This window comes from Macaca nemestrina, chromosome 7, assembly GCF_043159975.1.
Source record: "Macaca nemestrina isolate mMacNem1 chromosome 7, mMacNem.hap1, whole genome shotgun sequence".
NCBI lineage: Eukaryota > Metazoa > Chordata > Mammalia > Primates > Cercopithecidae > Macaca > Macaca nemestrina.
The window spans coordinates 143,753,306-143,779,753 of record NC_092131.1 but is presented as its reverse complement, the minus strand read 5'-3'; the positions used below and the strand labels follow the sequence as shown (position 1 = coordinate 143,779,753).

At 43.4% G+C, this 26,448-nt stretch overlaps 2 protein-coding genes across 6 annotated transcripts in view; one reads left to right on the top strand and one right to left on the bottom strand.

The window, feature by feature from the left end:
• LOC105489632 (uncharacterized) overlaps window positions 1-26,448 on the bottom strand; it is a 233,347-nt gene that overhangs the window by 138,743 nt on the left and 68,156 nt on the right. The gene's annotated exons all lie outside the window — the stretch shown is intronic.
• Window positions 20,212-26,448, top strand: part of LOC105489645 (lipase C, hepatic type) — a 175,983-nt gene continuing 169,746 nt past the window's right edge. The window contains exon 1 of the mRNA XM_071066784.1: window positions 20,212-20,293. The gene's annotated coding sequence lies outside the window, so the exon portion shown is untranslated. The remainder of the gene's footprint in view (window positions 20,294-26,448) is intronic.

Below are 26,448 nucleotides of genomic sequence, written 5' to 3'. Positions count from 1 at the left end.
CTAGTCTGTGGTACTCTGTGACAGCAGCCCCAACAAACTGATACAGTCATAATTAGCTAAACTTGAGATGAGATTATCCTTATAGGGGAGGAAAAATAATTTCCCTCCACCTTTTCTGAGTTTTTATTGGCATGGACCCTTGTAACAAAAGACAGATTAAGAAGAGACAAACAGAAGTTTATTAACAGGTATACTTTATATATACAAGAAAGATACCCAGAGAAAAGTGAGTAAATCTCCAGGAAGTGGCTTTTAGTTCAGGTCAAATATTATCTTCAGTAGAAAGAAAGACAGAAAGGGTGGGAGGAGGCCTGTTTTGGGGAGGTCAGGAAAAGCACTGCAATAACAACAAGGTTTTTCCTGTGGATTAACTCAGTGCCTTCTCCACTGAGAAAAGTCTCTAGTGATTTGGAGCATTTCTTCTCTTCCTGGTACAGAGAAGGCACCTTAGAAATGGGAATTTCCTTTAGAAAATACATTTCTCTTACAAAAGGGTAACTTCTACTCTTTGTTTTTAGAGTTACTCTGGTGTCTAGAGTTACTCTGGTATCTACAGTTTCTTAAAATAATTAGCTCAAAATAATCCTTATGCTAAAGAGGCATATTTTGGAGTAGCATATTCTGGCCTCCTACATTCATATTTTGGAGTGGCACAGTTTTGGTCTTCCACATCCTGGAAGATCTAAGGGGGCCCAATGAAATCGCAAGCGTCCTTATAAGTGGAAAAAGGAGGCAAAGGAACAAGAACCAAAGAAATGACAGTGTGCGAAAGAGTTGGCCTGATAATGCTGGCTTTGAATATGGAGGAAGAGGCCACAAGCCAAGGAATGTAGCCTAGAGACGCTGGAAAAGGCATGAAAATGGATTATCTCCTACAGCCTCCAAAAGAAACACAGCCCTGCCAACACCTTAATTTTAGCCCCAGGAGCCCAATTTGGGAATTCTCACTTCCAGGATTGTAAGAGAATAAATTTGTGTTGTTTTAAGCCATTAAGTTTGTGGTCATTTGTCACAGCAACAATAGGAAGCTAATATACTTTTGTACAGGTCATTTTTCTAATACAGTTCTCAATGCAGCCCTTTAGGACTACCCTATTTAAAATTGAACCCCTCCCCACTCCCCTTTCCTGCTTTATTTTTCTTTAACATACAATACAGTTAGACTTATTTATCATGCTTATTGTCTCTATCCCTTGTTTAAAACATACACACACGGCTGGCAGGGTGGCTCATGCCTGTAATCCCAGCACTCTGGGAGGCCAAGGAGGGCAGATCACTTGACGTCAGGAGTTTGAGACCAGACTGGCCAACATGGCGAAACCCTGTCTCTACTAAAAATACAAAAATTAGCTGAGCGTGGTGGCGGGCGCCTGTAATCCCAGCTACTCAGGAGGCTGAGGCAGGAAAATCACTTGAACCCGGGAGGCAGAGGTTGCAGTAAGCTGAGATCACACCACTGCACCCCAGCCTGGACAACAGAGCAAGGCTCTATCTCAAAAAATAATAATAATAATTTAAAAATAAAAAATAAAACATACACACACAAGGGCAGAAATCATTGCTTCTTTGGAATAGTCCTACCACACAGTAGGTACTCCATAAAAATTCAGTGAATTAATAATTTAACTTGAATGGAGTATTAAGACTAATCCTTTATCTACATAACAGCCTCCCTCTACCAAAACAGCAATTTTATGGTGGTTATGTCTTTATATTTTCCTCATATAATTTTAGAATCAAACAGAGCCTGCTCCACCCATAATGAAAGTCAAGGAGGAAAGTACATTGGAAATGAGGAATAATTAAAACAATTGTATTAGGCAGGGCTCTCCAGTGAAATAGAACCAATAGGAGAGATAGATAGATAAAAAGATAGATAGATAGATAGATAGATAGATAGATAGATAGATAGATAGATAGAGAGATATAGTCATGCATTGCTAAACTACAGCACTGTGTTCTGAGAAATGAGTCACATAGGCAGCTTTGTCATTGTGGGAAAGCAACCAAGTGCTCCCATTCATCTAAGAAAAAAGAGAATGATTTTTTTCTTTTCTTTTCTCTTTTCTCCTTTTCCCCTGTTCCTCACTTCCTACTTAGACCTCCCCATCACCAGACATTCCCTACAGGTCAAGTTCATCTAAGATATGCTTAGAGGCTCCAGAGTGGAACTCTCTCCCACCAGAAGATTGCCTCGAGGGGCAACAGTTGATTTACGAGCCTAAGTATGCCCACTTCAAAATTCTCTCCCACCTGGAGAGTTCCAGGAACTTTTAAAACCCAGTTCTGCCCATGAAGGCGCCAGCTCAATGGCCCGGTAGATAAGGCACTGAAGCGAGTTATGTGGACTTCCATCCAAGTACTTCCTTCCCTGCATACTATTCATGCCAAGCCCCCTTTTAAAATAATTTCTTTTAAAATAATTCCTACTTTCTACACAGGCTACCCTTAAGGCAAGAAGCCTGTGCTTCTTCCCATAAGCTAGCTTTGAAATATATCACTTTTTTTCAGAACTAATAAACAAATTTATTAACGTTACAGGATACAAAATAAAGATGCAAAACTCAATGGTGATTTTATACACCAACAACAATCTCATTTATATTAGCAACAAAAAGAAACCACTTAGTAATTAACTTAACCAAAGAGATGAAAGATTTGTACACTGAAAATTATAAAAGATTGATAGAGAAAATTTAAAAGACACAAATAAATGGAAAGACATATCATGTTCATAGATTGGAAGAATTTTAACTTTTAGTTTAAGTTCAGGGGTACATGCACAGGTTTGCTACATAGGTAAACTTGGGTCATGGGAGTTTTTTGTACAGATTATTTTATCACCCCAGTATTAAGCCAGCATTCATTAGTTATTCTTTCTGATCTTCTCCTTCCTCCCACCCTCATTCTCCAATAAGCACCAGTGTGTGTTGTTCCCCTTTGTACCCATGTGTTCTCATCATTTAGCTTCCACTTATAAGTGAGAACATGCAGTATTTGATTTTCTTTCCTGCATTAGTTTGTTAAGGATAATGGCCTCTAGTTCTATCCATGTCCCTGCAAAGGGCATGATCTCATTCATTTTTATGGCTGTATAGTATTCCCTGGTGTATATGTGCCACATTTTCTTTATCCAGTCTACCACTGATGGGCATTTAGGCTTAGTTCATGGCTTTGCTACTGTGAATAGTGCTGCAATGAACATACATGGGTATGTGTCTTTATAATAGAACATAAAGCAGTTTCTTTAGACCAGACCTCACTCTTATTCATTGGACTATGCAAGTGGTAAGTGACTGGATCTGCATTTCAGTTACAGGAACAACATAAAGTGTACTTACACAAATCTACGTGATACAGTCAAATATACAACTAGGCTATATGACAGAGCCTATCGGTCCTAGGCCAAAAACCCTGTACTGCATGTTACTGTACTGAATACTGAAAGCAACTGTGACACAATGGTAAGTATTTGTGTATCTAGACACATCTAAACATAGAAAAGCTAAAGTATTATAATCTTATAGGACCCACCATTGTATACGCGATCTATCATTGACCTAAATGTCATCATGCGGAGCATGACTGTATACGTATATAAAATAAGGAATTGCTTCACAAGATTTTGGGGGCTGAGAAGTCCCAAGATCTGCAGTCAGGCAGCTGGAGACTCGGGAGAGTCAAAGTGTAGTTCCAGTTCGAGTCTGAAGGCCTGAGAATCAAGAGAGTAGATGGTGTAAGTTCCAGTTCAAAAGCCAGCAGGCTTGAGACCCAAAAAGAGCCAACGTTTTAGTCTGAGCCAAAAGGCAGAAAAGACCGGTGTCCCAGCTCAAGCAGTCAGGCAGGAGGAACTTCCTCTTACTTGGCCTTTTTTTTCTATTCGGGTCTTCAACTGATTGGATGAGGCCCAGCCCCATCAGGGAGAGCAATCTGTTTTACTCAGTCTATCAATCAATTTAAATGTTAGTCCCATCAAAACACATCCTCTCAGACACACCAGAATAAGGTTTAGCCAAAAGTCTAGACACCCAGGGCCCCGTCAGGTTGACACATAAAATCAACCATCATGACAACCAATCTGCAACAATAACATTGGACAAAATGGTTTAGGACATCTAACAAGTGAAAGAGAGGAGTCGCTCCGCCCTGACCAAGCCTGAGCCTTGGTTCCACCCCAGCTGGCTCCTATGCTTGGAGAATAGGAAATCTTTGGAAATATTAGTCAGTTCCCTAGAACATTCAAGAATCCTTGTCCTAGAATCAGCCATTTCTCCATAAATACTCCATAAGTTCTCACCTGGATTCCAGACTATATCCACATAGACCATGTATGGGTGAATTCAATAAATTCTTTACAAAATAAGTGTCTGATGACTGGGTACCGTGGCTCATGCCTGCAACCCCAGGACTTTGGGAGGCCGAGGCGGGCAGATCACTTGAGGTCAGGAGTTTGAGACCAGCCTGGCCAACATGGTGAAACTCTGTCTCTCCAAAAAAAAAAAAAAAAAAAAATTATCTGGGGATGGTGGTGTGTGCCTGTAGTCCCAGCTACTCAGGAGGTGGAGGCAGGAGAATCGCTTGAACCTGAGAGGTAGAGGTTACAGTGAGCAGAGACCGAGCCATTGCACTCCAGCCTGGGTGACAAAGTGAGGCTCTGACTCAAAAGGTAGGAAAAAAAAAAGTGTCTGATGATTGGGATTACTTATTTCATTTTTAAGACAAATATTCTGGGCTGATCCGTCTTTGGCCCAAACTTTCTAGGAACATCAGCTTTTTACTTGTAGCAAAACTATTTACCTTTTTTGTAGACTAAATTATTCCCTTAACATAGGTAACACAGGCCTGGTCTTGACCCTAGGGAATTTGAACATTTTCCTGAATTATTTCTATGTTCTTATTGATATAATCATTGCAACATTTCCTTCTTTTCTTTCTCCCTCAGGAATTTATTGAGCACCTATTATGTACTAGTCTCAGTGATTAAAAACACAGTATTTCTGCCCTGAAGCAGCTCAGTCAAATGAAAAGAAGGGATATAAATAAACAATAATAAAATGTTATAAGTGCTGTCACAGAGATGCACAGGTTCAGAATAGTATACTCCTGATGAGACATGGGCTCAGGAGCCGAACCAATCAGATTCAAATGCTGCCTCCATCACCATCTAGACACACAACCTCACATATGTTTAGGCAGCTTGTCTCATTTCCTCAACTGTAATGGAAATAAGGAAAGTGCAGACTTCACAAGGCTCTTGTGAGGATCGATGAGACAATGCTTGCAAGGTGTCTGGACAGCTCTCAGCCTGTGGAGAGAGCTCAGTAAGTATTCAGGGATCTCTGTTATGATGCAATGGAAACACAAAGAAGGAAATGACTAAAAGCGGCTAACTCCACCCAGAGGGGTCTGGGAAGGCTTCTCAAGGAGGTGACAAAAGATGAATCCTCTTCCAGAAAGGAGGGAGGGCAGGGGCACTCCAGGGAGGAGTGGAGAGCCAAAAATCCTGAGGGTCATGGGGAGCCCAGGAAAGTTTGGGAACAAGAAAGTGACACAAATAGATGTGTGTCTTAGAAGAATTTCTTGGCAAAAATAGCAATAGCAAAAGATGGGTCTGTCTTACTCAGCTCAGAATAAGAAACTTGCAGGGTTTCTTCCCCAAGGCTGGCCGGGATCTCACGGAACAGCCATCAGCCCCTTAGCTGGTGAAGCTGTAAGATTATACCCTAAGTGGAGGGACCTCTGGAGCTGATGGTCAGATTCACAAGGTCTCTGAAAGACAGTCTTGGAGCAAGAGGGAAAACAAAGCCTGCCCCAGACTCAGGGGAAGCTACAGGAAGGGTCTGGGAAAACAAAGACAGCATCTGCATGTCCAAGATCTGAGGCCCCTGAGTCTTTCTCTGGACACTTGGTCATGGTTGGTGAGCATTTGTAGGACGTGAATGAAACTCAGTGCCGAGCCCAGAGGAAGAGAGTAACTAGTAAATCGTAAGAAAAAAAGACATCCTCCATCCCTACCCCTTGGTACTTGCTCTTAATTCCTCAGCAAACAGGATGGAAGGTCAAATAATCAGGGTATTTGGAGCCAGGGGCTCTATTCACCATTGTTTCTTCCTAGCCCATCTCATTCCCCTCCCTCTAAGACTCCAGGAGAACTTCCCTGGTAGCTTGCAAAGATCCATCACTCAATCGCAACGTGCGCAACAGGGCTGGTTGGGGGTTTTGTGTGTCTGCCTTGTAAGTCTGTGTAACAACAATACACGAACTATTAAACATTAAACCTTTAGATCTATATGTCCCTGTTGTTGTTGTCACGGCTGCTGCTGTTTGTAAGTGCCAAATATACAAATCTCCAAACATCTGAACACTGTGCCTCCAAGTATAACTACTCTTCAGAATTTAAATGAGGTTTCCATCTAGAATTTTCTTTTGTTCTTGGGATGCTGAGTCTGAGAGTTCTGAAACTAACTGAAATAAAGGTATTGAGTTTTCTGCAAAGGCTGTGGCTGTCGAGCCACTGTACAGAATCTGGATATGGCTGAATTGGTTGCTCCTGTCTGCCTCAGCTGGCATCTACCACCCAGGAAAGAGGGTACCCTGGCTGCCCTGGGGAATCAACTACTCCAATATTTCCTGATGCAAATCTCAGCAACTGATTTTTACTCAAATGTACCCTGCTCAGGCCCTGCCTTCTGGATTAGCTCCTGAGTCTCCTCCTTTCTATGAATAGTTTTTAAGACAAACAAAAATCCCTAGAGATAGACACAGTTCAAAGGGCAGACAGGAACATCTGATTTCCCCCGTCCCAAGCTGAGGTCTGGTGTCCAGTTAGGCCACCTCATCATTGTTTCTCCCTGCCATTTGGTGTTACTATTGAACATTGTCCTCAGAACTTGGAGAGGAGCCTGCACTCCTACAGAGCTAAGATCAGCCACTGAGGCTGCTTAGGCTTCCAGGTCACAGCTCCCAATGCTTAGAGATTCCAGCCCCATGCCACGCCTATGTGCCAAGGAACTAGTTACCCTATCCCTTTGTGTCAGAGACTCACACTGATCTCCTCGCCTTCCCTTTCTGCCTTTGTATCCTCAAAGAATCACACTTCTTTTCAATCCCTGAAACTCAAAGGGTCTCATCACAAAGGGCCTCTTTCTTCAAACAATGGAACCACCAGCCAAACTCTTATGGATGGGTTCTAGCAATAGCAAAAGATCGGTCTGTCTTATTCAGCTCAGGCTGTTATAGAGTTTGGATGTTTGCCCCCTCCAAATCTCATGTTGAAATGTGATCCCCAACGTTGGAGGTGAGGCCTGGTGGGAGATGTTTGGGTCACAGGGGTGGATCCCTCACAAATGGCTTGGTACCCTCCCAGTGGTAATGAGTTCCTGTGTGATGTGGTTGTTAAAAAAGAGACTAGCCCTCCCTCTCTCTTGTTTTCTTTCTCATCATGTGACACACCTACTCCCCCTCTACTCTGCCATGAGTAAAAGTTTCATGAGGCCTCACCAGAAGCGGAGCAGATGCTGCCATTCTTGTACAGCCTGCAGAATCATGAGCCAAATGAGCCTCTTTTCTTTATAAATTGCCCAGTCTCAGATATTCCTTTATAGCAATGCAAAACGGACTAGCACAGGCTGCCATAACAAAGTATCATAAACCAGGTGGTTTACACAACAGATATTTATTTCTCATAGTTCCAGAGGCTGGGAAGTCTGAGATCAAGATTCCAGTAGATTCAATTACCGGTGAGGGCTCTCTTCCCGTCTTGCACATGGCCACCTTCTCACTGTACCCTCACACGATAGAAAGAGAACTCTGGTCTCCCTTCCTCTTCTTATAAGGGCATTAATCTCATCGTGGGGCCTCAATCCTCATGATCTTATCTACACCTAGTCACATCCAAAGGTCCCATCTCCTAATACCATCACATTAGTGTTAGGATTTTGACATATGAATTTAGGGAGACACAAACATTCAGTCCATAACCAAGTCTGAAACCTAACTGTCTCTTTCCTCTTGAGGAAGGAGCCTCTTTGCGGCTAAAGGAGACTGGTTTTCCTCCAAAGCTGACATGTAACTTGCAGAAACTTCCCTCTGTAGAACAAATAAATGGGAACACATACGTATCACAAGTTAAATCTTCAGCCAGGTGAATTGCTGCACATATTGGTAAGCTATGGAGTGATAAGGCCCATGGACCTTGCTTTTCCCATTATATACACAGATGATTCTCTCCATTCAATGTGGAGCATATGTTGCGAAGATTTCCATGAGGAGGGGAATGCATGCAAATTCTACTCATGTTTTCATAGAAGTGGAATCTCAGTGTTGAAAGGGATTTTGATATCACTAACCCCTACTCAAGGCTTTAATCCCCTCTTTATATCTGCCAGTGATTATTCAGCTTATTTTTAAATGCCCAGTGACAGAAAACTCATCCACTGCTTTCTAAGTTCTCACTTGCTTATTTGCTTACTCACTTGTGAAAACACACACATATGTATTTTTGGAAGATTGCTAAGTACAGTGTAAGAGAGAAAGCTGTGTTGAATGGACCTAAAATCCCAGCTCTGTCACTTTCTGTCCAGATTTTAAGGAAATGTTCTAACATTTTTGAGCCCTAAAGTCATCACCTGATAAAAAGAGAAAGAAGAAGAATACATACTTCCTGGATTGTTTTGTGAATGTATTAGATAATGAAGTGCCCAGCATAGGTGTAGTTTCTCTCCCATTCCTTCATCACCCTTCCCTTTTAGCCTTTTGTTCATTTCCTGAATTGTGGATATCTTGACTGATGATTTGGGTTAATATCAAAATACTGTAGCCAATAGGCTATTGATGAAAACATCACAAAAAGCCATAAAAAAGTCATTATGTTGACAAGGGAGACCTTTGCTTGGCAAGTAGACTCATAAATCCAAGACAATAATTAACGTCCTCACTTCATTTCGAATTCTTCAAGGACATGGATCTTGTCTTATATCCCCCATGGAATCTACCATAGGTCTTTGTGCATAGTAGAAACTTAGTCAATGCTTCAAAATTGAATTATGCTTTCTGTTACAAATTTAATTTCAGGAATGTATACAGATCATGGCAAAAATACAAACAGTATTTTGATGTCTGTTACTTTTGGGTTATCCGTTCCTACATGAGGGTATAGAGGTTTGTTTCTGCATTTAAGCTATCAAAAAGAAAGTTTACAATCTCCAAGACTACTATAACCTTGAGGGCTATTGCATTAGCAACTAGGCAGTAAGTACGAATCAAACCTCTGCAAATGTGTGATTGAATTACATTTTTCCCTTTAGGAGACTAGAGTATTTGAATTTTTTTTTTTTTTTTTCCAGTAGAGAGAAAGTTTCACCATGTTGGCCAAGCTAGTCCCAAACTCCTGACCTCGAGTGATCTGCCCACCTTGGCCTTCCAAAGTGCTGATGTGAGCTACCATGCCTGGCCAGAGACTAGACTATTTGAAAAGTTAATTCTCAGTTCCCTGTATCCCTAATGCCTGGCACAGTGACTGGCAGACTGGCAACATTTCATGGGTGGATACACCGATAGATTGATCTATGGGTTTCAGAGTTTCCACTTCATTTGAGTGTTTTTTGCTAAAAAATATAAAGAAAGTAGAATTTACGACTGAACTTAAAGATCTAGTATATGCATTACTTACTTTAATGTAATTTAAAATGTTCACATTATCACTTACATTTTAATATTGCACTCTGTTTCACTGGATTATTATACAAGGTAACATCAAAACATAAATGACTCCAAAATTATCAAGATAAGTCACTCTCTGTGAATGAACTTGGTACAAATCGACATAGAATGATGAGCTTAACCTTATAGAAGTAACTCCTCCCAAGAGCTAGTTTGTAAATAGGTTGGTGTTACAAACGTAGGAATCAGCTAAATCCAATCAAGATAATTAAAATGTGACTTTAGAGAGTTATTAGAAAGAAAAAAATGCTAGTAGAAAGAGATGGCCAGCAAGCAGCAAACAGTCTTCTTCTTTAGCACACTGTAATTATCTTCTTAATATCTCTGCAACCCCCACCCCCATCCCCATTAAACTACAAGCTCTGAGAGAGCAGGGACCTTTCTTTTTTTCACTTAGGCATCCCCAGATCCTAGCATACCACCTGACATACCACGCATGTTGGGGTTTCTGGAAGAGCCTAGATGTTCTCCTCTTACCCCTTCTAGATTCTAAACTAGTTGAGAATCAACGCATCAGCTTTCTTAATAATACAGTGGAAAGCAAAAACAGTTTTTACTATTTCCTTCCTCAGTGAGATCTTGAAGTAGGGAGAGTTTGGTCTCTAGGACAGATCCCACTCAGCTAGCTTGCTTTGCATGGAGGGGACGGTGAAGCTGGGAGTATAGAACAAATATTGTCACCTGCAGGGAATCAAGGCCTCTCGCTGTCAAGAATTGTGAAGGCTCTGAGATTGTAGCCTACTTGCAAGCTAACAAGGAGCTTGTAACTGTTTTATGGGTGCTAGCAGAAGACATAAGACTCCTGAGTCAGAGACAAACGACTGTCTTACTCACAGCAAATGCAGTAGCCAAAGTATTAGTTCGATGGTCACACTAGTTTCCCATTTTCTCTCACTATGTACCACAGGGACAACATACATGGTCCTGGATGAACCCTGAAGATGCAGAGAGTTGTGTTACAAGAAAGTCTCTCCTTGGGTGGTTCACTGCTTTTATAGCAGGTGGAGGCAAAGCCTGCTCTGTGTCCAGAGAGAGATGTTACCTTCTCTCTCAAGGTTGCTGCTGAAAATGCAAACTTGGGAAAGAACACTCACAGTCTTCCATTCATGGCATACACAGAAGAACATGTAGAGATGCTCAGGGCCCGTAGTAGATTGCCTCTTCCAACACCAGTCAGATCTGGACCCCCTTCCCATGGGAAAGGAAGGAGAGGTTGAAGAGAGTGGGGAGGAGTTACTCCAACACCTCTCTTCTGGAAAATAGAGCAGCAATCCCCTTATAGGGGAACTTCCCAGATTTTTGCTCACTTAACCCTTGGGGTTTAACAAGCAGGTCAACTGGGCAATGGCTGCTTCTCTTTGGGAAGAGAACAGAAGTTTATCAGGGTAATCCTGCTCCCACATTTACTAGGATATGTCCAGATCCACTATTGTGCCTTGTATGGTCCTCTAGAGATGAGTTGTAGGCAGTTCTAATTTTGCCCACTGTGATGGTTAGTTTTATGCACCAACTTGGCTAGGCTATTATGTCCAGCTATTTGATGAAGCACTAATGTCAGTGTTGCTGTGAAGGTATTTTGTAGATATGGTTAACATCTACAACCAGTTGACTTTAAGTAAAGGAGATTACCCTTGATAATATAGTTGGGTATATAGTTGGGAGATTACCCTCGTCCGATCAGTTGAAAGGTCTTAAGAGTAAAACAAACACTTTCCCTGAGGAAGAAAACATTCTCCCTCAAGACTACAACATTCACTGCTGCCTGAGACTTTCCAGCCAGCCAGCCTACCTTACAAGTTTCAGACTTACCAACCTCCACAACTATAGGAGGGAATTCCTTGAAATACAACCTACTGCTCTGTTTCTCTACAGAACCCAGACAGATAAATCCATGTACCAGAAATAGACCAGAACAAGATGTTAAATAAATCAGCCGATAGCTCTACTGCGTCCTTGCTCACCACACAGCCTTGTAATGGCTTATTCAGGGTCTCAAGTCTCTGGATACCTGAGAAAAAACAGACATCAGTAGTCCAGCTGCTGGGAGGTTACCAATTGTCATCTTTGCTGTGCTATTCATATTTTCTAAACCAAAATACGAGAGCACATGGTCAAACAGATATGAGTGTACTTTTAGGGAAGATTAGAGAGAATATTTGAAGACTGTTTGTTCCAAAAAGTCTGGGACATACAGTCATTTTGTTTATATAGCATATGGTCTTACTGCACCCTATTTCTCCCCACCAGCCAGATACTCTAAATATACCTCACAATGTTCAATTTCTGGACACTGCAAGATCAAGGATCTCCCAATTACTCAACAAATCTCCACTGAGTACCTCAGAAAGGCCAGGCACCATCTTGGCATTTTGGATTAAAGGGAGAAGATGCCATTCCTGCTCACTGAAGGTGCACAGCCTGATGGGGGTGGGCAGAGGGCAGGTGGAAGGACAGTCACAGAACAGGAATACCCGTGTCCCGACAAAGCCCAGTCCCTGGTACCCCCACAAGCTTCTACCAACCCCACCTCGGAGGCCACATGAGAGGGGCCTTCCTTCTGTGCCATTTCATCCCTTCCTAACCTCAACAAAGGCTCTCTGTAGTGTTCAGAGTAACTAAACTCATTTCTCTGCAGGATCGCCTCAGCTGCCCACGTCCATGACTCTCAGTTCACCCAATGAGAAATCACAGGGACAAGGCTCACCCCAGTGGCAGCGTCCTTGGTCAGCCTGGCCCTTTGCCCTGCTCAGACAGGCCTCAAAGTCACCAAGGCTTGTCCTAGCCCCTGGGTCCAGGGCTCCCTTCCTTACATGCTGCTGTTTTTTATTTGTTGTTGTTTTGTTTTTTGAGACTGATTCTCACTCTGTCACCCAGGCTGGAGCGCAGCCGCGCTATCTCGGCTCACTGCAAACTCCGCCTCCAGGGTTCAAGCGATTCTCCTGCCTCAGCCTCCCAAGTAGCTGGGACTACAGGTGCTTACCAGCGCGCCTGGCTAATTTTTTGTATTTTTAGTAGAGACGGGGTTTCACCACGTTAGCCAGGATGGTCTCGATCTCCCGACCTTGTGACCCGCCCACCTCGGCCTCCCAAAGTGCTGGACATGCTCTTCTGAGAAAGACTGGAGCCGACAAACATGACCTGCTGCATTCCTCTCTCCTGGATTTGCCTCCCACACTGGCCTACTAGCTCTGGAATGCAGGAAGCTGCTTTCACAGACCCTCGGCCCAGGCCTGATCCAGCTGAAGTATTCAGTGCCCTTGTGTTGAGGGAAGGAGGAAAGTAGGCAGAGAAACAGTGAAAGAGGCTTTACAATAAGAAATCCCAGTGGCAAAGTCAAGAGAGCATGAGGAGGAATCCTGGGATTGAATACTGTCAGCTCTTAACGTTTAGTGTGACTTTGGGCAAGTGACTAAAATTTCTGATCCTCAGTTTCCTCATCTGTAACAATGGGCTCATAGTAGTTCCTACTTCCTAGGGATAAAGTGAGATGATGTCTGTACTGCACTCAGTGGAGTATCTAGCAAACAATAACACTCTGTGTGTGTTAATTTTATTATGATAATCATTATATCATCACTCTTGACCTGCAATTCCTTGCCCACAAAATAAGGAGTTCAGCTGTGTAACTCCCAACTCCCTTCCAGTTTAACAGCTCTGTAACGTGGTAAGGCAGAAATAAACTTTTAATTTACATCAGCCCCACTTTACAAATGACAATGGACACTAGGAGAGTGGAGATGCCGGAGCCCAACTTTGAGTTCTGAAAGCTCCAGCATCCAGTTTTGGATGACGCTGTTGCTAAATCCAGTTAAAAGACTTCCATCCCTAAATTGACTTGTGTCTTGCCTCTTGTTGCAACGCTAAGCTAATATTAAATCTTTCATTCAGCACACATTGGATTGCTATTGATTGTCGCATTGTGTCTCAGATTAGCTTTATTGCATTATATATTCAGTCACGTACAGCTCGCTGAAACCAGCATCCAGAGTCACCTCTCAGCTCTCTGCAGGCTTTAGAATGTTTTGGGGATTGTGAATTTCTTATAGAATGGGACAAAATTTTCATTGAACAACTGGCAACTTTCATTGGACAATTCACACTGAACAAGTAAGGAAAACAACCTCAAAAGCACTGTCTGCCAGGAATACAAATCACTACTGATCAATTTCAATGACTTCTAGTGCATGAATCATTTTAGTAATAAAACTGTTTGGGAAAAGACTGAAGGGCTGTGTCTCTTAATCTTACACACCCAGAATCTGCTATTAAATATGTCCCGGGCAACAGTGCGTTATGGATTCACTTGAAGAACCATTTAATTCCTCAAAACGATCAGGACTCAAGTAGAATTTATAAATGGAATTAAACAGAAGATTTGTTGCTCACTAGAGTTAGTCAGTAGAGCTGAGATATATGGGTGATTTTTCTCCCATTAACGAACCTCTCAATACTCAAAAAGTAATAACTTCTTAAGAATTGCACTTAACCAGGACAAACCGGATAGAGCAACTACAATTCTTCTTCCTTCAATATTCCACATGCTTCTCCTTCTCCAATGAAAGCGATCTTCTTTTTCTAATAGGGTTTGCTTCCATTTCTCTCTACCCCTCCCCTCAAAAAAGAAAATTACAAGTTTAGCTAAAAATTAGATTGCAGTATATTTCACAAATTAGTACTTAACTGACCACGTATTGATTCATGACTGTTAATGTTGACTCCTAAGTGCACTATGACACCCTTAGCAGAAGAAACACCATCAGGAGTTTTCCCTGTGTCCTCCCACACATTCAGAACAGTGTTTCTCAATCAGGGCAACTTTGCCCTTGGGGGACATTTGGCAATGTCCAGACACATTTTGATGGTCATGACTGGGTCATGGTAGATGTTACTAGAATCAACTGGGAAGCGGTCAGGATGCTGTTAAATATCTTACAATGCTTGGGACAGCCCCCACTACATAGGATTATCCTACCCAAATTGTCAGTGGTGCTGAGGTGGAGAAATTCTGATCTGGAATCATTCTGGGCACGTAATAAATGCTCGAAATGTTTGTTGATGGAATACAACTGGCTCGTGTTCACAGGAAGACAACTGACAGCTCAAAGGGGTGTGGGGTAGTTAGGAGGTTCATGGAGGAGATGGGCTTAGTAGACACTTGTAAGTATTGGTAGAACTCAGGTGGGCAGGGAGGAGGAGAACAGGAGACATTTCAGAAAGGGAAAAACTACAGAAGTGTGGTACTCACGAGAGGTCCAAGAAGACTGATCTCATTGGTAAAACCTAAAGAAACACTTCAGACCAAGAAGAGCTTAGTAGAACAAAACTCAGTATCGAATTTGACTGAATAATGTAGTTTGGTTTCAAAAACAACTGACTATATGTTTTGGGGAAGGGGAGTAGGAAAAAATTGTATTTAGCACCATTTATATTTATAGAAATAGCACCACTGATTTATATTAGCACCATTTTACAGATAAAGGAAATGAGACATGGAGACATTAACCATAAACTTGGGAATACTTTCGCTTAATACTTTGGTAAATCTGCTTACTTACACCTTTTGACATGAGCTGGGTGTTATTATAGACAATACCGCCAATGCGTGGTATCCCATGGTGTTTACAGCATGGGCTTTGGTTGAGAAACACTGTTCTGGGTGTGTGGGAGAACTCAGGGAAAGCTTCTGACGGTGTTTCTACCCCTAAGCATCTCAGAGTCTACTATGGGCTCACACTGAGTCCACCACTCGGTATTCATGACCTTGGACAAGGGGCTGGACTTGTGAATATTAAATTGGCTCGTAAGGGTAAAGCAGACAGGACAGGACGAGGCACACAGAATATGCTCAGTCATGTTGGCTGTTTTTATTATCGTCATCCTTTTTAGTGAATGTTCCTTAACCCTAGCCTACAAGTTTCTGCTGGATTCACCACCCGAATAAACAGCATCAACTCCTCTGGGGGTGGAAAAAAGAAAGGGGAATTAGTATAGGGGCCCAGGGGAAAACTTTCCCTTTGCCCTCTGAAGGTTTCCTGAAAAATCAACTCACAAAAGGCAGATTCATTGAACGGCATATAAAATTTATTTGATCACAGTTTTATATGACACGGGAGCCTTCAGAATGAAGACCCAAAGATACAGGGGAAATTGTCTGTTTTTATGCTTGGGTTCAACAAAGTAAGGACAGTGTGTAGAAATATGATCGGATAAAAAGGCTATGATCTAATGCTAATAGACTCAGTGGGGAAACCTAGCAAGGCCTGTCTAGATTCTTCTTAGCCTCTCTGAGCACGCGTTGCTTCCTTCTGGGTTTGGGGCGGGGCCTTCTCTGGAATTGGGGTCTTAGGACCTACAGTCAAACAAGGTAGGTCAGATAATTTCTTTGTGGCCAGTTGTTAGGCAGAAAGATGGGGAGAGGGGAAGCGGGAGTTACAGTAGTATTTTTAGGTCATAGGGCTGCCTTTGGGGAAAGGGGGTTCTGGTTGATAGGACCTGCCTTGGGGAAGAAGCTAGTTTCTGCATCTAGCCGCCTTGGTGGAGAATGAGACTAAGAGACAGGAGAGCAGAAGAAGATCAAAGAAAAACTTTTGCCTCTGAGCTCTTCATTGTGGGGTCTCACCAACATTGGCAAGCCCCTTTCAGGACTTTCCCAACTCTTTCAATAGCCTCTTTTCACAGATCTCTCAAAACTCAAGGATTTCAATGTCACTACTCAAGCAGAAAACACTTGCCCTGCAGCCTCCTTGTTAAATCTGTAGTTTGGACAAGGAAGCAACAAAGCAAGCATGTGCAGGCTGCTGCTCTGAGTAGCCAGCTGAGAAATGATTCCCACTAGGGTGGGTGTGGGGGTGTACATGTGGGGGTGTGTGTGAGTTGTAGGGAGAGAGAAAAAATGCAACGTACATAGCAGGATGACCCACAGATTCTGAGAACACAGTGTCAGGCTGCAGAAGGCAGGGACTTTTACACTTTTGAGCAATCAGCACCTTTATGTGCAATTTATTTCCAGTTTTAAAAAAAAATGAGGTGGGTGGTTCCTCCATCGAAGTTACCTCCCTGACTTTTAATGGCTCATTAAACAGGAAAGGATCCAGAGGATCCTTCATGGTGAACGGGGCTGGAGGCTCTGCCACTGAAAAGGACTGGGTAGACTGAACCTAGAAAGGAGAAGCTAATAGGGCCCAGAGTGGCTGCCTTCAAATATCTGCAGGGCTGACAGTGTGGCCAGGAATTAAATATGCTATGTGTAGGAGCAAGTTACAGAGAGCAGGTTTCAGTGCAACATACCAAATGTTTTTCTGCTGCTTAGACTAGTCTAAAAATATAATCCACTGTCAAGGAGTAGTGAGTTTCCCATCGTTAGAGTTATGCAAGCAGAGGCTTCATGACCATTTTGCAGGGATGTAGTAATTATTTCAAACATTAAAGCCATTTCCAATTATATAGTTCCCAAACTTAAAACTTATATTGCCTATTTGCACATGAGGGGTAGATTCTGCTTCTTTTCTTTGCCTTCCCCAGGCTTGACTCCTTACCAGTGATAGAAAGAGTTTCCATCTCCAATGCCAGCTCCTGTTGATTGTTACTGGATGACTGGACCACTATGTGGAGGTTTCCGAGGCTATGTAATGTGAGCGATTAGTAACGCTAAGGACAAAAGGAAAGAGCAAAGGAGGCCCACTTTTCATTTCTATTGTATATGCAGCAGCTATATATAGTTAAGGATAAGATTTTTTAAACATTTTAAATCTAATTTCCCTTCTCAATAAGCAAAATTCTTTCCTTTCCACCATTATGGTTAGGGCATGAGACTTATTGCCTCAGGGAAGGGGCAGCTGGATCTCCCTAGAACAAAGAGACCATGGGGTAAGGGAGAAAAAAGATACAATGTAGGGCAATTTCAGGCAGACAGAAGGGAAAGTAGCAGCCCTTCTTCAGAGGAAGTAAAGAGGTCTGGAGAGGGTGAACTGTGAAGAAGGAGCTTCCTGAGACCTCCCTGCCCTGCCTCTGAGCCTCACTCAGGGCAGGGAGTAAGGACAGATGGAAACCTGGGGTAGGATGAAGGGAAAGACAAACACCAAGGCGGATCCATGACGCTTCCTGTTTGGAATTCCAGAGGGAAGACTTCATGCTGCCCTGCGCCAACAACACAAGGCAGCCACAGCAGGTCAGAATGACAGGGTGGCGTGTGTGGGAGGAGAGGGCCACAGTAGGGGTCCTGAACGTCCCTGTTCACAGGTAGTGTGGAAGTGTCTGGAGTTCTCAAATGCACTAGTGAGGGATACAGAGTTGAGAGCAAGGGGCCAGCCTGGAGTGGCCATTGTGAGTCGTCAAGTGACACAGTTGATTGCCAGAGATTCTATAAGGCCATTGAGGTCCGAGATGGACATCACATCAACAAGGAAGCCACCAAGCCTGGAAGGTGCTAAGAGAGCACACCCAGGGGACCCCACCATGAATGTGTCAGTAGCAGGTACACAAGGACAGAGGCCGTGGCCAGAAAGAGTCCCACTGGAGCTCAGAGGAAGCTGGGACACACAGCACTCTCACCAGAAACCTCTCCCTGAAGCAGAAAGGATGGAGATGCTTCTCTTGTTTGAAGGCACTGAGGAATATCGGAGGGAGGGGAGACCCTCTGAAAGCATCCACAGGGAGCCTGAACTTCAAATTGACTAATTGCTACAAAGGCCATTTTAACCCAGAAAAGACTGAGTTGCTTTTAATTCACAAGTATAAGTCATAGTGTGTGGTATGATGGAAATGGAACTGGCCTTTCCAAATCTGAGTGTGGGCATTGCAGCATCTCCATCATCTCCCTCACACGCATACATGCTGTAAGTTCATGTGCAGTCAATCACGAGTGCCTGTCAAGGTGTAGCTAGAGCAGAAAGATCTGGAAGACTTCTTGAAAGCAGAAGGAAAGAAGGCAGATGATTAGGTGGGCAAGAGCACTGGTGATGTGGTAGGAAAGAAAGAGAGGGAGAAATCCACCTGAAGGGTAACAATAACTAACACTCTGGAATGTTTCTCACATAGCAGGCACTGTGCATCCTCATTACTCCAAGTGTGGCCTGGAGACCAGCAGACATCACTCAGAGCTTGTTAGAAATCCGGAATATCAGGTTACTCCTTAGACCTACTGAGTAAGAACCTGCATTTTAATGTGATCCCAGGTGAATTGTGTGCTCATAAGAGTTCGAGAGGTGCTACGTTACATGATTTAACATAATCAGTTTAACTCGACAATTCCATCCATTCAAGACAATTCTCTCATTTTGCAGATGAGGAAGCTGAGATCCAGCCAAGTTCACATATCTAGTAAGTGACAGAACCGAGATACCAACCCAAGCATCCTGACTCCAGAGCCCTCTTCACTGTACCAAAGGCTTAGGTCACTCCACTCATTTGTTTCTGGTCAAACGTGTGTTGACAATTGTGTGGATGCACACCTAGAATGTTTTGGAATGATCTGTGAAAATATGGCAGTGACAAGATTTCCTTTTCCAATATGTTTTCCAAAGTAAAACACCAGACATTCATGATTCAACCCATGTCTGGGATTCTGCATGATCAAGTACCCCCAGTATTTTAAGCTTTTGGATAATTCATGGCTATCATGTCTAAATTGTGCTGCTTGTTCTAAATTTGCCCTGCATGTGTACCTTTCAAGAGAAGTTCTTTCAGCTGATAAACTCCCGTTTTTAAATGCAAATGTGTTTTGAAATGTATCTGTGCCATCATTCCTCCCTCAAAATCATACTACAGCTGAATTACTCAAAAGGAATTCTAGTGAAGCACAGAACATTTTCAAGCATAAGCCTGTGGTGCTTTTCATCTAAAAAGGTGACTAACAGCTTGCATAAGCTTATAACCAGACTTAAAGCTTAAAATCCCTGTGGAGTTTGCAAAGGGCATTGCGAAAGCCAGCCAAACCTGGGAGACATAAACGTCTTTGCATGCTGACTTATCTACCAGTCACGAAACCAGTCTGGTTTAAAATTGCTGTTATTCATTTCAGCTCCACAACCTTTATTTTCATGACAGTGAGTTGAAAAAGCACTCTTACCCCTGTTAAGAAAAATAAGAAATGACTTCTATCTAACAAATGTTAATTAGGGCACACAATGTGGTGGAGAGTCGTGAAGTGAGATGAAACCCGTGCACCAATATCTGGCATCAGGTGGGTAATTATAAACATACATTTGAAAAAAAATGAATGACATGGAGTCCCAGGTCCAGAATTAACCAGTTTTGTGGCCTTGGGGAAAGGCACTCTCCTCTCTAAGTTCATTTTCGTGGGACTCAGTGATTTCCTAAGATTCCTTCTCACTTCGCATTCTCAAATTTAAAATCAGATCTTAATTATGTACTAAGTAAATATAGCATACTTAATTTGAAGGATGGCATACTGATAAAGATAGTTAAGAAGATGACAAGGCAGCATGGAAATTAGTCGTTACATAATACGGAACACAAAATGTTGTTTATGATCTCTAAAACTGTGTAAGATGCTGCCTGCACTTGAACAAAAGCTGAAAGGAAAGAGCGGGCAAAGAAAACAGTGAGATCTCAGGTGGGTCACCTTTCCTTATTTTTTGATTGCCACTATTTGCTTTTTGTTTTATGTTTAAAAGCGATACTTTTAGGGAAGCATTTCTTCATGTTTTATGGAAGAACTGTTTGCCTGGCAGTTTGCTGTCATTTATTTTCTCAGCTTCCAAAATAGTGTTAGCCAGGTTGATCTCGTTGCTATTAATGGACTGTGTCACCTTCCAGAGCCCAATATTGTTTCCAAAGTTGTCACAGCAAGGCAGCCCCCATCCTCTCAGCCCAAACCTGCCACCACAGTCACAGGCTCTGCCCTTGCTTTTCCCTACACTGCTGATGGGGAGAGGACAAATACTGAACAGAAAGGTCAAACTAGAGCACCTCAGGTGGGAAGGGACCCCAGAGTTTGTGCCATCCTTCCTCTGAGGTAGCCCATGTACTATCTACCTGGTTCATGAAGAAGCCCAGCTCTGCCTACTTTGATCCACCCCGAGGGCCTCCACAGCCATCCTGGACAATGTGTCTCTGCTCCCTACCATGGCAGCATTGGATTGAACCAGTGCCGAGCCCCTGACCCAAGATGGCCAGTCGGAGCCTCTTTCCTGGACGTTTGAAATTGGGACTAAGAAAGAGCCTCTCTCGAGACGGTAAAATTGAAAACGTGTCAGCACGTCAGCTTGGGTGCTATGGGATAGGCTATTGCCATGTGGACTGGAAAAGCAGAGAAAGTTCTCATGAGGGGCAGCATGCCAGTAAGGAGAAAAAGTATCTCGATGGCTTTTTGCACCCCGTTCCAGCCTCTTCCTGAGGGACTGCGGCAGCCTGTCCTTGGGTTCTGTGAAACAGACTGAATCCCTATAATAAAGTATTTTTTTCAGCTTAAGCTAAGGCAAGTTGGTTTATTTTACTTGCCATCAAAAGCGTTCTAATACAGCTTCCCTCCCTCCCTCAGTTAACTGAGGGACCCTCCATCCCGCATGCCACTGGAGGCCCTGTGTGACCCTGATGCCCTGCCTGGTCTCCCACTCCACATTTCAGCCATGCTGGACCCCATGTGGCTGTACCACAGGCCTCCTTGCCTCATGTCTCTGGGCTCTGCTAGCTGCTTTACTTGAAATGCTCAGCAGCCCACTAATCTCCCTCCTCAGCCTCCCTAGGCAGGTAAAAAAAAAAAAAACCTAGCTGCAGGAGCTGCTTACCTCCCTTGACTTTCAGCCTTGCATGTGATTAAAACTCTAGACAGAGGGCTGCCTGGGATGCTGGGAACCACTCTTTCTAATCCATGCTAGCCAGAACAGGCTTCGAGTTTACAGAGACCAGGTCCTTCTAGGAAAGCTGAGGAAGACGAACCTCCTTGCTGCGGCCTGAGATGATGTTGTTCTCATTAGGTTTGGCTGCATTCATTTTTTATAAGGATTTCCTGTGCACCCCGGTGAAAGGCAGGCAGTGCCCAGCAGCCCTGTGCTTTACTGAGGAATCAACCATCATGCAAAAGTAGATGTGAGGACTTTTTACCTTCTAGGGCACAAGTGAAAGGAGAGAGGTTCTCTGGATATGCCTGGATAAAGGAAGACCTCACCCCCAAAAGATTTTCTGAAGAGCAGAAAATGTGCACATTTTAATCCTTGATTGAACTGAAAGGAATGGCAAATAATAACATTACACAGCACCTACATGCAGAGCATACGCAGTGCTTGACAAAAGTCCTCTAACATAGGTGGTAGTATTATCCCTGACTTAAAGAAAGTGAGGTACAGAGGTTAAGCAACTCGCTGAGGCTACAGAGGGACAAAGTGGGACTCTAGCTGCAAAGCTAGTCTGCCTGGCTCCAGTGACTGCCTCTAAGCCAGTGGTTCTCACAGTGTGCTCCCTGGACCAGCAGCATCAGCATTACTGAGAAGGTACTTGTTAAATGCAAATTCTTGGGCCCCGATCTAGACCTAACTAAATCAGACACTCTGTTCTCAGAGCCCGGCAGTCTGGGTTTTAACAAGCCCTCTGGGGGATGCTGAGGCACATTCTGCACCCTCATTACTCAATGCGGGACTCCGTCCAGTGGCATCGGCATTGCCAGGGAGCTGATTAGAAATGCAGACTCTCAGGCTCCACCCCAGACCTCACGAACTGGAATCTGCATTCTACCATCTCCAGGAGATTTGTATGCACATTAAAGTTTAAGAATTAGGCCGGGTGCTGTGGCTCACGCCTGTAATCCCAGCACTTTGGGAGGCCGAGGTGGGCAGATCGCAAGGTCAGGAGTTTAAGACCAGCCTGCCCAACATAGTGAAACCCCATCTCTACTAAAAATACAAAAAATTAGCCAGGCATGGTGGCAGGTGCCTGTAATCCCAGCTACTTGGGAGGCTGAGGCTGGAGAATCGCTTGAACCCAGAAAGTGGAGGTTGCAGTGAGCCAAGATCGCACCACTGCAGTCCAGCCTAGGCGACAGTGTGAGACTCTATCTCAGAAAAAAAAAAAAAAAAAAAGGAATTAAAAGGCACTGCTCTGCATTGTGAGGAGCAAACAGCTGGCATTTAATACAGTATAAATTTAATCCTGTTTAAAGTCCAGAAGAGGAGGAGGGGAGAGTGGAGAAATCCACTGTGAATTAAATTGACAAAATACAGATTGACAGGAGAAAAGGCATACAAATTGTATATTTTTTCATTCTATATGCATGGGGGCTTCACTGAAGAGAAGTGAAAAACCCAAAGAAGCAGTTACGCCCAGGGTCTCGTATATCATTCTAACAAAAGGTGATAAATTGTGGAGAAGTGACTAGACAAAGAAAAGAGGGCTGATAAAATTTGGGAAATAGGAGTAATAAATTGTGGGAAAGTGAGGAGGAAATACGTGGGGGAAACTAATGAAAGATCAGGGTTATTTTAATAAGGTCTGTTTATGCAGACTCATCCTGGTGCCAGTTCTTCATTTCCAATGACGAGAGTTGCACACCTTATCCTGGTACAGAAGAGGAGAGGAAATTTATGCTCTGCTTTTAGGCAAATAACATGAAAGTAGAGAACTTTTCCCTTATCTGTTGATTCACAATTGCTCAAAATAATCTTTATGCCAAAGTGGCAATATTTTGGGGTGGCACATTCTAGACTCCTTCACAAGCAAGAGGCAAATAACCAGTAAGCCTCACAAAGGCAAAAAGGCCCAGCTTTGCAGCTTTCAGTAATACTACCACAGCAGTGAAATTGTCTAGTGGTGATTAGAATAGAAGTCATCATGCCCTATTGGCTTATAATGATCACAGATTTATTTTCCAAATATGTCTGTGCAATATATACTTTTATAAATAATCACTTAATTACCACAGCCCCTTGGATGACTATCTATATTATGAAATACAAACAACATAACCTCTAAAATGATGCTGAGGGGGTTTACTTATTAACATGAAAAGTTTCTTGTTTGTGTATTAAGTGGGGGTAAACTCAACTTACTTCTTACAACTAGTTATAGATAGGTATGCAGGCAGATGACAGATTGATAAATGGTATAAATATACAAATTTATATAAAGAGAGAACAGAAAAGCCAATAGGATGATAACACTGGTTATATTTTTGAAGTAAGGGTTATAGCCATGTTTTATTTTCTTCTCTTGGCTTATGTTTTCTAAATATTCTTCAATAAACCTACCTTATTTTATGAAAATGAAAAAAGGTCTTTGTAAAAATCTTATGTACTATTTTAATTCATTCTACTCCTGGTTACATGATTTTTCTCAAAGAACTGTTTCATTCCTTTGTGTCTAATCTTTCTATTTTAACCATTTGGAGAGGACATCTCTATAATGTCTAACAGAGTCCCTGCCCCTGAAATGGTCTCTACGGATCATAATGAACAGTGCTGGTGTCACAGGTTTGTAACTCCAGACTCCATTATTGTACTGTGGTGTCCTCAGGTGATACGGCTATAGCACACTTAGCCTGTCACTCAGTGACTGCAGTTTGCTGTGCTCTTAGCTCTCGGATCTCACATCTGCTCAGTTTTAGCATCTTCAGGCAGTCCACACTATCTGTCAAAGCGTATGCTGTTACATGCTCTCTACTCTCTTCTAATCTGTGGCTTCCAATATACTGAATCCTTAGAAATTAGAGGACCTCTCTGATTATCACTGAATGTAAATAAGAGTAAGTATTTTCCAAGTCAAAGCTCAAGGAAGTTTCCCAAGAGGAAGGCATGTACATGAGCTTCCCTCCGGTCTCAGCTGCACACAGCCTTTTTCGGTTTGTCTTCCTGTTCCCGCGTCTATTCTAAATTGGTGGAGTTGCTGGAGAGCAGAGTTCTGCATACCTGAAGTGGCAGTGTTGCTCATGGCAAACAGCTGCTTGATAAAGAAATCGCATAGCTCAGATGCTCTGGACACCTCCCTCCAAGAGAAGGAGGCCACAGATGGCAAGAATAGAACCAACTGGGGTCCCCTCTACCCCCACCCCATCAAAGTGAGGTTATTTAGGGTTACCACCTGGCTACTAGATTTGCCAGATGGCAAGCCTGAGTAACCGCTCAGAAAGGGAGGAACTGCCCAATCCATTACCCTTGCACAGTAGACACTGTTAATTTAACATGTGGTGCACATCATAGTACGCAACACAGGGAATGAGGTGGCATAGAGCTGTCATAAAGGCAGCCATCCGGGCTCATGTTGGACAGCCCTGCTCACAGTGGCCGTGGGAACAACCCAACTGAATTTTGCAGGGGCAGGGATGAGGGCAAGGCGTTGGCAATGGGGGATGTGGTGGAGAGTTGGGTGGGGGAGGCGGGGCATGTGCCCACCTGTGCCACTGGCCTCAGAACTGAAATGGTTTTGGCTGCAGGAAAGCCAATTGCTTCCATCTCTGAGACATCACTGTCTCCTGCCCACCCTCATCTTATTCTGAGTTTTTCTTCATGATTTTCAATTTTGATGAAAAAGTCATATTTTTCCACCAATTTGGGAAAAACATACATATGACTAAAGGTCGTTTTGAATACTTTGATGGTACTAGTCCAACTCGGACAGTGACAAAAATGGTTTTCTCTTAGGAAATGGCACGTGTGTCTGGTGGGGTGAGGTCAGGGCAGGGAGGCTTCACGCACTTTGGCTCTCTTCTCAAACCAGCTTGTGACAGAAAAGCTCCAATGGGTCCCAGCAGGGCTGTCAGTTGTGGGGCTGACACAGGACCTTGGCACCACAGAGAGTGACACCCACAAAGAAAAGCAAGTGAACCGGACTGTGCCCCGTGTCAGGCATGGTAAGCTACATGGGGACAGGAAGCTTCTTGTCATCATTCAGATCCCTTTATATTGCCTCTCATTCCCCACAGTGCCCAGCTGCCCACACTGGGACATGAAGAGGGAGATGGAAGCAGCTGGCTTTCCAGCAGCCAAAATGATCTCAGTTCTGAGGCCAGTGGTACACGTGGACACACGCCCTGCTTCCTGCCTCCCCCACCCAACTCTCCACATCCCCACGCTGCCAAGATCAAGCAGTCTGTTTTACGTGTGCGGTAGTAAATTCACGTAGGCATCAAGTATTTACTCGATTAAGACCAGCTTGATTCTGTGTCTTTAACCCTGCTCTTCAGACACTGAGTACTTTGCATGACTTAACTTCTGAAACATCCGTTAGGGTGGGGGACGCTCCTGTGACCCACTTTAAGGAGCTGTCACCATTCCCGCTGCTCTCTAAGGAATGTCCTCAGCCAAGAACTGTTTTATGTCCTCCTCGAGGCCGTGCCCATTACTGCCATTACTGTCACAGGGAAGCAGAGACAGCAGCTTAGGAGTGAAAATGAAGGAAACTCTTCACCGGTGTTTTAGAACAAATATAAAGAAATAAACCAAAAACACCCAGGAGAATTCCACATACATTACATTTTTATCATGCTTTTCTATTGCCATGTACATTTGCAGCTCGTCTACAATGCAGAATAACCCTGGGAGCCCAGAACCTGGGGTGGCCCTTGGCATATGAGGAGACCGGGGTACAAAGGTTCCTGGATCACAGAAAGAGTGGGAGACAGAGCAGGTCTCAAACTCCCGCTTCTGACTGGGGTGCCTGCTCTCTCCACACCAAACCCCACTGCTTGCACCCATGTATTGCCTTCTATCAAAATGTTCTTTGCTGCTCCTCATCTAGGCTGTGCCCTCTTCGTTGACCCTGTACTCTCATTTTATTTTCATC